Genomic DNA, 12,038 nt, shown 5'->3' with positions numbered 1-12,038 from the left:
ACATGGAAGGGTCTGATTGTTCAGGCAGCATGTATATAGTAGAGGATTGCAAATTCAATCATCAATAGAAGGAGAAGACCTTGGTCCTGTGAAGGTTCTGTGCCCCAGTGTAGGGGAATGCCAGGGCAGAAAGTGGGAGAGGGCGGGGTGGCAGGCATGGGGAAGTGGGAGGCAACAGGGGTTTGTTTTTGTTGTTTTTGTTTGTTTCTTTGTTTTTTGGAAGGGAAACTGGAAATGGAGAAATTTACATGTAAATAAAGAAAATATCTAAAAGAAAAAAAATAATTTGCAGTGTCCTGTTGGCTTCAATAAAAGGGCAAAAAAAAATTCTCAAATAATCCAATTTAAAAATGGGGTACATATCTAAACAGAATTTTCAATAAAGGAATCTAAAATGGCATGGAAATGTTTAAAGAAATGTTTAAAATCTTTACCTATCAAAAAAAAAAGTAAATCAAAATAACTCAGAGATTCCTCCTTACAACTGTCATAATGGCTAAGATGAAAAACATACATGACATCTCATGCTGGTGAGCATGTACAGCAAGGGATACATTCCTTCATTGTTTGTGAGAGTGCAAACATCACTTTGTAACTCAATAGGGTGTGTCTTGGAAAATTGGGAATTGATTTAACTGAAGATCCAGCTATTCTGATCCTGGAAATATATCTAAAAGACACTCTACCTTACCACAAGGACAATTGCTCAACTATGTTCTGGGTATTCATAATATCCAGAAACTGGAACTTAGATGTTCCCCAACATCTAGAAAGAATGGATAAAGAATATACATTTACATAGTGTACATCACTCAGGTGTTAAAAAAAAAGTGACGTCATGAAATTTGTAGGCAAAATGATGGAACTAGAAAAAAGAAATCATCCTGAGTGATGTAACCCAGAAATAGAAACACAAACATTGTTTATACTCATTTGCAAATGTTTATTAGCTGTTAAGTCAAGAATAATTATGCTAGAATCCATGGACCCAGGGAGATCTGGATGGGTAGAGTGCATGTATCTCCCTGGGAAGGCAAAATAGAGTAGATTTTGTGGGTAAATCAGGGGCAGGAAGGGATGGGAAATGGAAAGATGAGGTGGGAGAGAGAGAGAGAGAGAGAATGAGAGAGAGAGAGAGAGAGAGAGAGAGGAGAGAATAGAATATGGAGAGGGCAGCATTGGAGGAGGTGATGATATGAAAACACAGTGTAGTGAAAACTCCTTGTTATCTACTAGGGCAACCCTAGCAAGGACTCCTAGTAATATAAAGCCTGAATAAAGTTCAGTAACTAGGCAAGGCTTCCAGTGGTGGTATAGGGACAGTACTCCAGCCACAAAATCCTAGACCTACAAACCTCTGAAGTGGAAATTTCTGGTTTATTTGGAGCCTCAGTTGTGTGATGTGATTTTTTTTCTGAAAACTGTTCTATGAAATGATGTCGTTTGCTAAAGCAGACACATGGGGGTGTATTTGGCTGAGAACAAACACAGTGTGTTTTTCTGGAAGCAGCCTGGAAAAAGGGCATGTGATGTTTTGCTCAAGTGAATGCTTGAGAGAACACATGATGTTTAGAAAGGGTATAAATATAACACAACAGACAGTGAATGATGTTGTGTAGTATTGGTATGCCTGAACATTCTCTAGTAGTCATCATTCGACTTTCTGATTCTGATCTTCACTGATGAAGCTTTGTGGTATTGCTACACCTTGACACTCTGTTGGTCATTGTTTGTCCTGACTGCATAGAGAGAAATGGACCAATGAACTTCTGGTGATGTTCTGCTTCTGACTTGGGCTGATTGGCAGAGACTCTCAGTTTCTCCTGGGAGGAACTGCCATTGCTGTTTTGTGAATGGTGTTTGTGAGTTGATCCAGCTACTACGGCTTATTCATGTGAATTGAACTGCTGATATTTTGACAATGCAGATTATATTTGCTCCAAAGAAGTATTTCTAAGCAGGCCACATCCTCCTTTGCCCCATTAACATTTCATTTCCACTACCTCTGGTGGGTAGTGGGCTGGCAGGGAGGTTAAAGTATTTAAGAACCCTTATTAAAAGTAGGTTTTGAAAAATCCAAAGCCTACAAAACTCTCTTGACTACAAGATGTAGTCCTTAATGGTGGCTCAGAGCTTGTGGGAGTAACCAAGCAATGACTGGCCTAACTTAGGCAATAAGAGAAAGACCATGCCAAAACATTGCCTAGATGACCAGGAACCAGAGGCTAAATAGTCCAGAGAGCTAGGATAGAACCAAACACAATTTTTTTGGGAAAAAGTCTAAGAAATGAATCCTAATGATACTTGGCTATACTCATAGAACAGTGCCTATCCCAGTCATCATCAGAGACACATCATTCAGCAACTGGTAGGAGCAGATGCAGAGACCTACAGCAAAACAATAGGCAGACTTCAGGGAATCCCTTGGAAGAGGGAGAGAAGGAGTTAGGATTCCAGGAGAACACATCCACAGAATCAACTAATCAGGGCTCATAGGGGTTCACAGAGACAGAAATGCCAATCAAGGAGCCGGCACAAGTCTGAGGTAGGTCCTTTGCATCCATGCTTTAAGTTGTGCAGCCTGGTGTTACTGTGGAACTCCTAAAGGTGGAACTGGGGAGGTGTGTTCTGGTTTTTTGCCTGCTTTTGGGACCCTTTTCCTCCTACTGGGTTGCATTGTCCAATTTTGATATTAGGGGTTGTGCCTACTCTTATTGCAGCTTGCTATACTGTGTTTTCTCTGGGTAGCCTGCTATTTTCTGAAGGGAAACAGGAACAGTGAATCTTGGGGAAAGGAGATGTGGATGGGGGCACTGGGAGGAGTTGGGAGAGAAGAAACTTTTCTTGGGATTTAATGTATGAGAGGCTAATAATAATAATAATAATAATAATAATAATAATAATAATGACTGCAGATGGCCTGGAGCCTTAGATGGTATATGTGTGGTCTGACAGGGTTGATGTTCCAGTTCCTGTTTGTGCATGTGTGCCTTTCTCAGGAATAATCCCTGCAAACACTCTATGATGTGCTTGGCTGTCCCCAGGGAAGAAGCATATAATCAGGCAGGGCCTCAGATACTCTATGTTGTTTCTATTTTATAAAATTTCCACAAAGTTTGTCAGCAGTGGGTTAAAATCAATCCTTTAAAACATTCAAATGTTCAAAAAAGGTACATCAATTTTACCTTTCATCTTTTTCAGTGTCTGTCTTGTGCATACTTAGGGAAGATAAAAATACTACTTCATATCTGGTATTCAGCCACATTTCATTCCCAGACTTCAATACTTAGAAGGATGTACTATTGTTATCGGGAATCTCATTCCCTCCAACCTCCACACCAAGCCTCCTAACAGATGCAAACAAGCCTCAGGAGAGAAATCATTTGAAAGCATGTTGGTACCACAAATGTCATACAAGCAGATACTGTAGGAAAAGAGAGCTGCTCTGAGAACTAATGACCTCAGAGCATCCATGTCTCAAGTAGCCACTGTAAAAGGTCAATTAATACAGGAGGCATGATTAACGAGCAGGAGATGACCAATATCTTTCCAGGGAGTAGAAGGGAAGCTAATGGTTCCCCACTAATCAGACCCCGACACAAGCTCATTTGCCATGCAGACCAAGAGGCTGGTGTCAGAATTCTGTCTTTGTAAACATCTCTACTTTCCCAAAGAGATTATAATTATACCCCCCTGGTGTGTTTCTTCTCTTATAGCTGTCTGAATGGAAAAGGCAGATGTTTTATTTGGGGAATTGACTGCAAGGGTGATTGCTTTCAGGTGAAATAGTTAATAAATTAAAATTTAGGGAGCAATATAAGTCTACCCAGGGAATAGAATGCTACCAGCTAAAGGTAGGAGAAAAGATAGCAGGCTAGCTGTTCTTGGAATGGTTCTGAGGATAATTACATAATTAGGAGGAGATAGGAATGGAACAGTTGTATTGATTAGCTGTCCAAAAATTGCCCTATTGCTAAACCTGAAGCTAGACATTTTGTTACTGAAATAAAACATGTTGTACAAGCTTTGATTCCTATATAAAGGCAAGTATTAGTCCAATGCTTTTTACTCTACAGATTGCCGTTGGGATCTAGGCTTCTTTTGAGCAAAGTCAATTCCCATTTTAAAACCATCTGCTCAATTCCACCTCCTGCTCCGTAAGTTCCAGTGTTTTCCATAACAGTTAATAGAAAAACTGTCCTTAAGAGTAACCTATATCCAACACTTCAGTGCCTTATTCTCTGCTCTTTCATAAGTTCACTCTGACTTCATTTGGTCTCTTTCCCTACCACAAAACTTATTGGGAAGACCCTATACCTTGCTCTCCCAAGCACCGAGAACACTTCGGTCTTCTTGAAACAACTCTTCTTTTACTTTTGAGAGACCAAACACTTCTATGCATTGTTTATATATCTGCATTTAGCTTTTTATATGTCTATATATGTCTACCATTCTTTCTCACATGGGAGCATACTGTGGTGCTGAGCAAATGTTTGTTCTACGAATGAAAACTGGAAGAGAAACAAAAGACTTCATTCAGAAGAAAATATGGGGAGACGAGTATTTCATGATCATTTCTCCTCAATACATTTTGAGAAACTTGAAAGAAAAAGATTACAACTAAGAATCAACTATTCAGTTTGGTCTTAGATGTTACATGACTAGTACAGAGCTGTCTCAGAACAGGTGTGGCTCAAACCTGATTAGTATGTACTCATAAGAGAACACATTTTTACTGCTTCAATTCGTAAGATATGAGCAAATGTGAGAAAATGTGCAGGAATTTCCTTTTGTCTTTTAGAGCTGAAGTGAGAAGCAGGAGAAGACAGTTGTCAAGAAAGTGTGACTTACAAGCTCTTTCCAGTACCCTACCAGTTTCCTTTGACAAATATATTATTCTGTTCAAGGAGTGGTCAACAGGCAAGAGTATAATCAAGCAAGAAGGCAGAGGAGAAACCACAGCAGGCTATGGAGGCAGTTTGGTGAATAAGGGGCAGAATTCAGGGGTCTGAAGTGTAATCTAAAGAGGAGGATTGATAGAGATCTGGGGTGAGACACATGCCGTTTAGATGGCACAGTAAGGAGAGAAATATGAGTCTCAGTTCTCTCCATATGTCTATCTCAGAACAAGAACCTGGCCAGAGTTCTCACTGTATGGATGGATGATCTGTATGTATTCTATTTCCTGTTATCTAGATTCTGGATAATTATTATATTAATACATTCTTTTTATACTATTCACACTACTGTTGCCCAATAGAACTGCCTTTGTGATTCCTTTTATATTAAATCTTAAACAAACATAATGAATGATGACTATAAACAAGAGAAAAAGCACATAGTATTGCTTTGATGCTAAGGACCAAATGAAGGAGATTTCATAAACAAAAGATTGTGAAGAAGAAATGGAGAACTCAATCAGACAGAAGTTTAATTAAAAACTAATGAAGTGAGAAAGTTGGGCTTATTCAGGATGAGAATTATTTCATTGTATGCTACCCTGTTTACTCATTATCTAAACCAGTGTTTTCAATTCACTCATGTGAATCTAAAGTAAAATATTTCTTTATTTAGCAAAATTGATCATACACACTTCCAATCTGTATCTATTTCTACCTATGCATTCATTCATTTCACATTGCATAATTGCAAAATTTGGGGAATTTGTATATATTGCACAGTATAAATTGCATAGTATAATTTGTATATATTGCACAGTTAAATATGAATATTTATGACAAAATTTGAAGTGCTGTGTTTGAAATGGAATCATCCATATACTTGTAAATATCATTTTAAGCCTAGAAATAAACACTTAACGTTGTACCAATTATTTGTCTCTTATTTTTCAACATACTACAGCATAATATTGAATTGATTTTTTTCTTCCTTTATATTTAGCAAACACTTCAGCTTATGATCATGAGAGTCCACTTATTCAAGGAATGTCCTTTTTTTTGCCAATGTACTTTACTTGTTAATCTCCTCCATCCTTTACAACTGGTCAGAATAAATCATTTCTTTTTCTTTATATTATGAAGGAATTCAAGGAATTTTTTTCCTGTGTTGTTCTGGTATGTACTATATGATTGTGGCAGAATTCTAGCTCACAATATACTTTATCCATAAATAAGGTAAAACAAAATCTATTTCAAATTTCTTCTGAAACTTGAGTGAGGAAAAAGGCAGACGAGTTTTTGTGATTTGGCTCTATAATGTTTGTCACCGACTTTTGTCCCCCCTGATGTCGCTGTTTTGGAAGGCTGCTGAGACTTCGAGTTAGTTGGCAAAAGTGGGCGCTGGGGTAGGCTTGAAGGTGCTACCTTCTCGTTCTGGCCTGGGCTCTCTGCCTTCTTCCCCAAACAGGTGTGAAAAGCATTGGCACATAGTCCTTTTGCCATGGCCTTACCAGCACAGTCACCGTGCCTTCCTGTCATGATGGATTGATGACTCCTGAAATCACAAAGCAAAATAAATCCATCCTTGTTAAAGTCACTCTGAAAGATATTCTGTCACAATGACAAGAAAGTAACTAACAAAAAGGACTTCGAAACAATGTTCACGACCTTGTAAGTACCTAAAGATGAAATTGTTATAGCTCATCTTTGTCATAACACAACGAAAAGGATTTAGAAACAATGAACAAGACCTTGTAAACACCTGAAGATAACATTATTATAGCTAATCTTAGTCATAACATAACATCTAAACATGTAGTCAGCTTAATCTAATCATTGGTTTGGCAGATATCTGAATTTTTAAATATCTGTCTTTTTATTCTCAATTTTTATCATGACATAACAGGCAATCTATAATTCTTTTAAAGTGCAATACAATGAACCTATACTTCTTTTTGTGTAAATATCAAAAATTTTACAAGTTAACAAAGAGAATCTCTTTATAGGAGTTGTTTCTTTTCAAAAGCAAGCACAAAAATATTTCCGATATAGAAAGTCTTCACAATGCTGGATCCTAGAAAAGTGGTCATAAACAACAAAGTTTTCATTATACAGTTTGGTCATTAAACAGAATAACAGCACTTCTAGCTATGCATCATAAGAAGTTTACCAATATTGTACTCTTTCACCGGTATGTCATATTGTCATTTTTATGATTGTCACAAATAAATTCTAAAAAAAATTCCAAATAATTTACCCTTGAATATATACATTACAAACATGTAAATATTAACAACACAGATAAGAGATTTGATTCATATATTCCTTGGGAGTGGGGCTAATGAGTGAGGAAGGCAAAACATGATTTCTTAGCAGACAGTTCTTCCTTTAGTAATATTCGTTTCTCAATGAGTAATTTAGACACTAGATTTTTGACTTTAGACACCAGTTATCTCAAAAGTCCTGTTCTACACAATGATCAAAATACAAGATTTACAAAGCAAATTTCCCATTTATATATTCAATACCCAATAAAAGAGACATCATTTGCATATGTTTGATTAAATGGAAAGAGCATAACATATTTTTAGTTGGAAGAGAAGATTAAAAAACTAGAGTTACCTCTAGAGCATATAAACAGAATATGGAATTTAAAATTATCCCCACAAAATCATGCAATATTATTATGTACCATTAGCAAAACTCAACTGTCACCTGAGATGCCTGCCTGTGAGTATTGTCTGGTCCAAAATGGACAAGCCCTAAAAGGACAGACCGAGTGCTGAACTTCTATCTCCTCCCAGTAATTACTGTTCTGCTTCCAAAAAGAGGGTTCCTTTTTTTCCTTGCACATGAAGTCACTCAACTCTTATTGGTTACAACAGCATTTTCTTTTCTAGTCAGGGCAGGAGCTGCATTTTACAGAAATGGAAACATCTGTCTATAGTATGAAATGAAGCCTTTTTCCATTGAGGTCATTAATTTATTGTGAAACGATTACAGATATAATTGCAGAAGTTGAAAATGTTTTATTTTGCCTGTTTTCTTTCTCCTCTGTTGTAGTCAAGAATTACCGAGTTCTCCTTCTTGGCCAGGATTCTTTACTTAAAGTAGAAAATCCCATCATGAGAACTAAACCAGCCACATTTACTGTGAAACTGTGCAAGAGCCAGTGCATGGGGTAGCCAGTGGTACTAACCAAAATCTGCTAGTATTGCTTTTTAGAGCAGACATGAGTTAAACTGGATTCTAATATTTATTATTTTATACTTAAATTAAAATTACAACTGCTACTTTCAATCTTCCTCAGAGAAGAAGACAACTGTCAATACAGGAGTTCATAACAGGTCAAAATGGCAACAGAAAGTGATGTTGAAATGTTTGATTCTAAGTGGATAACTATATCACCCATCAGTATCTCAGTGGCATTGTCAAAAGAGTGCAGCAAGAAGAGGAGAACTAGAAAGCAAGGTGATATGCTACAAAAAGTTCTGTGCTAGATTCTGTAGCATTTGTACCTATGAACGCACTTATGTTACGTGTACATAAACATGATGTGGTCCATCAGTATTTCATCATGGGGTCAGGGGCACATGGGATCAACCTCTTCCCTAAAGAGCTATTGACAGTTAATGGCTGATGGTTGAAGTAGCGTCATTTTTCTCTTCAATTTATACCCTCTGCTAGTAGCCCATGCTTCAATAAATAACCCATGAACATACAAGCAACTCTATTTAAATGTAGTGAGCTACAACACACACACATACACACAAACACATACATACATGCATACATACACACAAAAACATACACACACACACACACACACACATATATATGCACAGTGGGAGGAAGAGAATTTCTTAAAAAGAACAGGGTTTCTTCAAAAGTGTAGGGAAATGACAGAGTGTAATGGAAGTGGAAACCACTAAAATGCTCTGCACATGTGCATAAAACTGTGAAAGAAAAATAGATAAATTTAAAGAATAAACAAATGAACATGTTTCTTTCAGTCTGGGCAGGTGCCCTGAGCAGACCTTGGGCTCAAACTCCACAACCAGTCCCACAATACCCAGAGAAAGGTCCACTCCTAGGTGCTATAACACTCCCAGGACCACAGGATACCAGGATCCCAGGATTGTGAGAGCTTGGTCACACCAGGATCTCAGGATCCCATAGGCTGTTTAACTCCTAGGAGCTCTGACACACCCAGGATCTCAGGATCCCAGGATCCCAGATCCACATGATCACAGAGGAAGCTGAAGTCAGAGGAATTATGACACAACTAGGATCACAGGAAAGATAGGCTGTGGTCAGATATAGCAAGGGCAGGAAGCACTAGAGATAATCAGATGGCGGAGAAAAGCATAAGAACATAAGGAACAGAAACCAAGATTACTTGCCGTCACCAGAATCTAATTCTCCCACCATAACAAGTTCTGAATACACAATTTACCAGAAAAACAAAATTCAGATCTAAAATCACTTCTCATGATGATGATAGAGGACTTTAAGAAGGACATAAATAACTCCCTTAAAGAAATACAGGAGAATACAGGTAAACAGCTAAAAGCACTTAAAAAGGAAACACAAAATCCCTTAAAGAACTACAGGAAAACACTATCAAACAGGTGAAGGAAATGAACAAAACCATCCAAAATCTAAAAATGAAAGTAGAAACAATGAAGAAATCACAAAGAGAGACAACCCTGAAATTAGAAAACCTAGGAAAGAGATCAGGAGTCATAGTCATCAGCAACAGAATACAAGAGATAGAAGAGAGAATCTCAAGTGCAGAAGACACCATAGAAAACATTGACATAACAGATAGAGAAAATGCAAAAAGCAAAAATCTCCTAGCACAAAACATCCAGGAAATCTAGGACATTGAGAATGACCAAACCTAAGGATAATAGGTACAGAAGAGAGCAAAGATTCCCAAATTAAAGGGCCAGTAAATATACTCAACAAAATTATAGAAGAAAATTTCCCTAACTTAGAGAAAGAGAGGCCCATGAACATACAAGAAGCCTATAGAACCCCAAATCGACTGGACCAGAAAAGAAATTCCTCCAGTCACATAATCATCAAAACACCAAATGCTCTAAACAAAGAAAGAATATTAAAAGCAGTAAGGGAAAAAGTTCAAGTAACATATAAAGGCAGGCCTATCAGAATTACACCAGACTTCTCACCAGAGACTATGAAAGCTAGAAGATCCTGGGCAGATGTCCTACGGACCCTACAAGAACACAAATGCCAGCCCAGGCTACTATACCCAGCAAAACTCTCGATTACCATAGATGGAGAAAACAAGATATTCCATGACAAAACCAAATTTACACAATATCTTTCCAGAAATCCAGCCCTACAAAGGATAAGAGATGGAACACACCAACATAAAGAGCAAAACTACACCCTAGAAGAAGCAAGAAAGTAATCTTCAACAAACCCAGAAGAAGAGAGCCACACAATCATAATTCCACCTCTAACAACAAAAAAAACATGAAGCAACAATCATTTTTCCTTAATATCTCTTAATATTAATGGACTCAATTCCCTAATAAAAAGAAATAGACCAAAAGTCTGGATAAGTAAACAAGACCTAGCATTTTGCTACATACAGGAAATGTATCTCAGTGACAAAGACAGATAAAAAGTTTAGAAAACAATTTTCCAAGCAAATGATCCCTGAAGTAGCCATTCCAATATCAAATTAAATCAACTTTCAACCAAAAGTCATCAAAAAAGATAAGGAAGGATACTTTATACTGGTCAAAGGAAAAATCTACCAAGATGAACTCTCAATTTTGAATATCTATGCTCCAAATGCAAGGGCACCCACATTCATAAAAGAAACTTTACTAAAGCTCACAGCACATATTGTACCCCCACAATAATAGTGAGAGATTTCAACACCCCACTATCAGCAATGGAGAATGGACAGATCATGGAAACAGAAACTAAACAAAGACACAGTGAGACTAACAGAAGTTATGAACCAAATGGATCTAACATATTTATAGAACATTTCATCCTTAAGCAAAAGAATATACCTTCTTATCAGCACCTCAAGGTACTTCTCCAAATTGTCCATGTAAATGGCCAGAAAACAGGGCTCAGCAGATACAAGAAGACGGAAATAACCCCATGCACCCTATCAGATCACCAGGGACTAGGGCTGGTCTTAAATACCAATGAAAACAACAGAAAGCAAGCATACACATGGAAGCTGAACAATGCTCTACTCAATGATAACTTGGTCAAGGAAGAAATAAAGAAAGAAATTAAAGGCTTTTTTAGAATTTAATGTAAATGAAGCCACATCATACCAAAACTTATGGGACGCAATGAAAACAATCCTAAGAGGAAAACTCATAGCTCTACTTCCAAAAAGAAACTGGAGAGAGCATACACTAGCAGCTTAGCAGCACACCTGAAAGCTCTAGAACAAAAAGAAGCAAATACACCCAAGAGGAGTAGATGGCAGAAAATAATCAGACTCAGGGCTGAAATCAACCAAATAGAATCAAAAAGAATGACACAAAGAATCAACAAAACAAGGAGCTGATTCTTTTAGAAAATCAAGAAGATTGATAAACCCTTAGCCAGGCTAACCAGAGGGCACAGAGACAGTATTTAAATTTATAAAATCAGAAATGAAAAGGGAGGCATAGCAATGAACTATATCTTAAAATAATCATTCTGTTTGTTGAATATTTACAGCTGAAAATATTAAATCATGTTCTTCAAAAAAAATCAAGTAAGCCTTAAAGCACACACACAAAAAAAGCTTGAATCCAACAACCTAGATCAGAAAGAGAACAATAAAATGGAGTGTCTCATCAAAGCCACCAAAAAAGATTTGCTTTTAGGAAACTGAAGCCACTCATTTTATTGAAAAGAGGCAGGACTTCTGGGTTTTGTGGTGCACATCTGTCAACACAGCCCTCCAGAGGCTGACAGAAGGATAGGGTGTCCTAGTCTACCTAAGGCTGAGTAAGGAATGGACGCGCTCAAGCTGAGGCTCCTGCTACAACAGTGTGAAGGCCTTCTTACATTGATGCTGACCTCACCCTAGCTCAGCATTCCAGTTAAGGAGAGAGAGAGAGAGAGAGAGAGAGAGAGAGAGAGAGAGAG

This window comes from Mastomys coucha, unplaced genomic scaffold (assembly GCF_008632895.1).
Source record: "Mastomys coucha isolate ucsf_1 unplaced genomic scaffold, UCSF_Mcou_1 pScaffold1, whole genome shotgun sequence".
NCBI lineage: Eukaryota > Metazoa > Chordata > Mammalia > Rodentia > Muridae > Mastomys > Mastomys coucha.
This window is presented reverse-complemented; position numbering follows the sequence as displayed.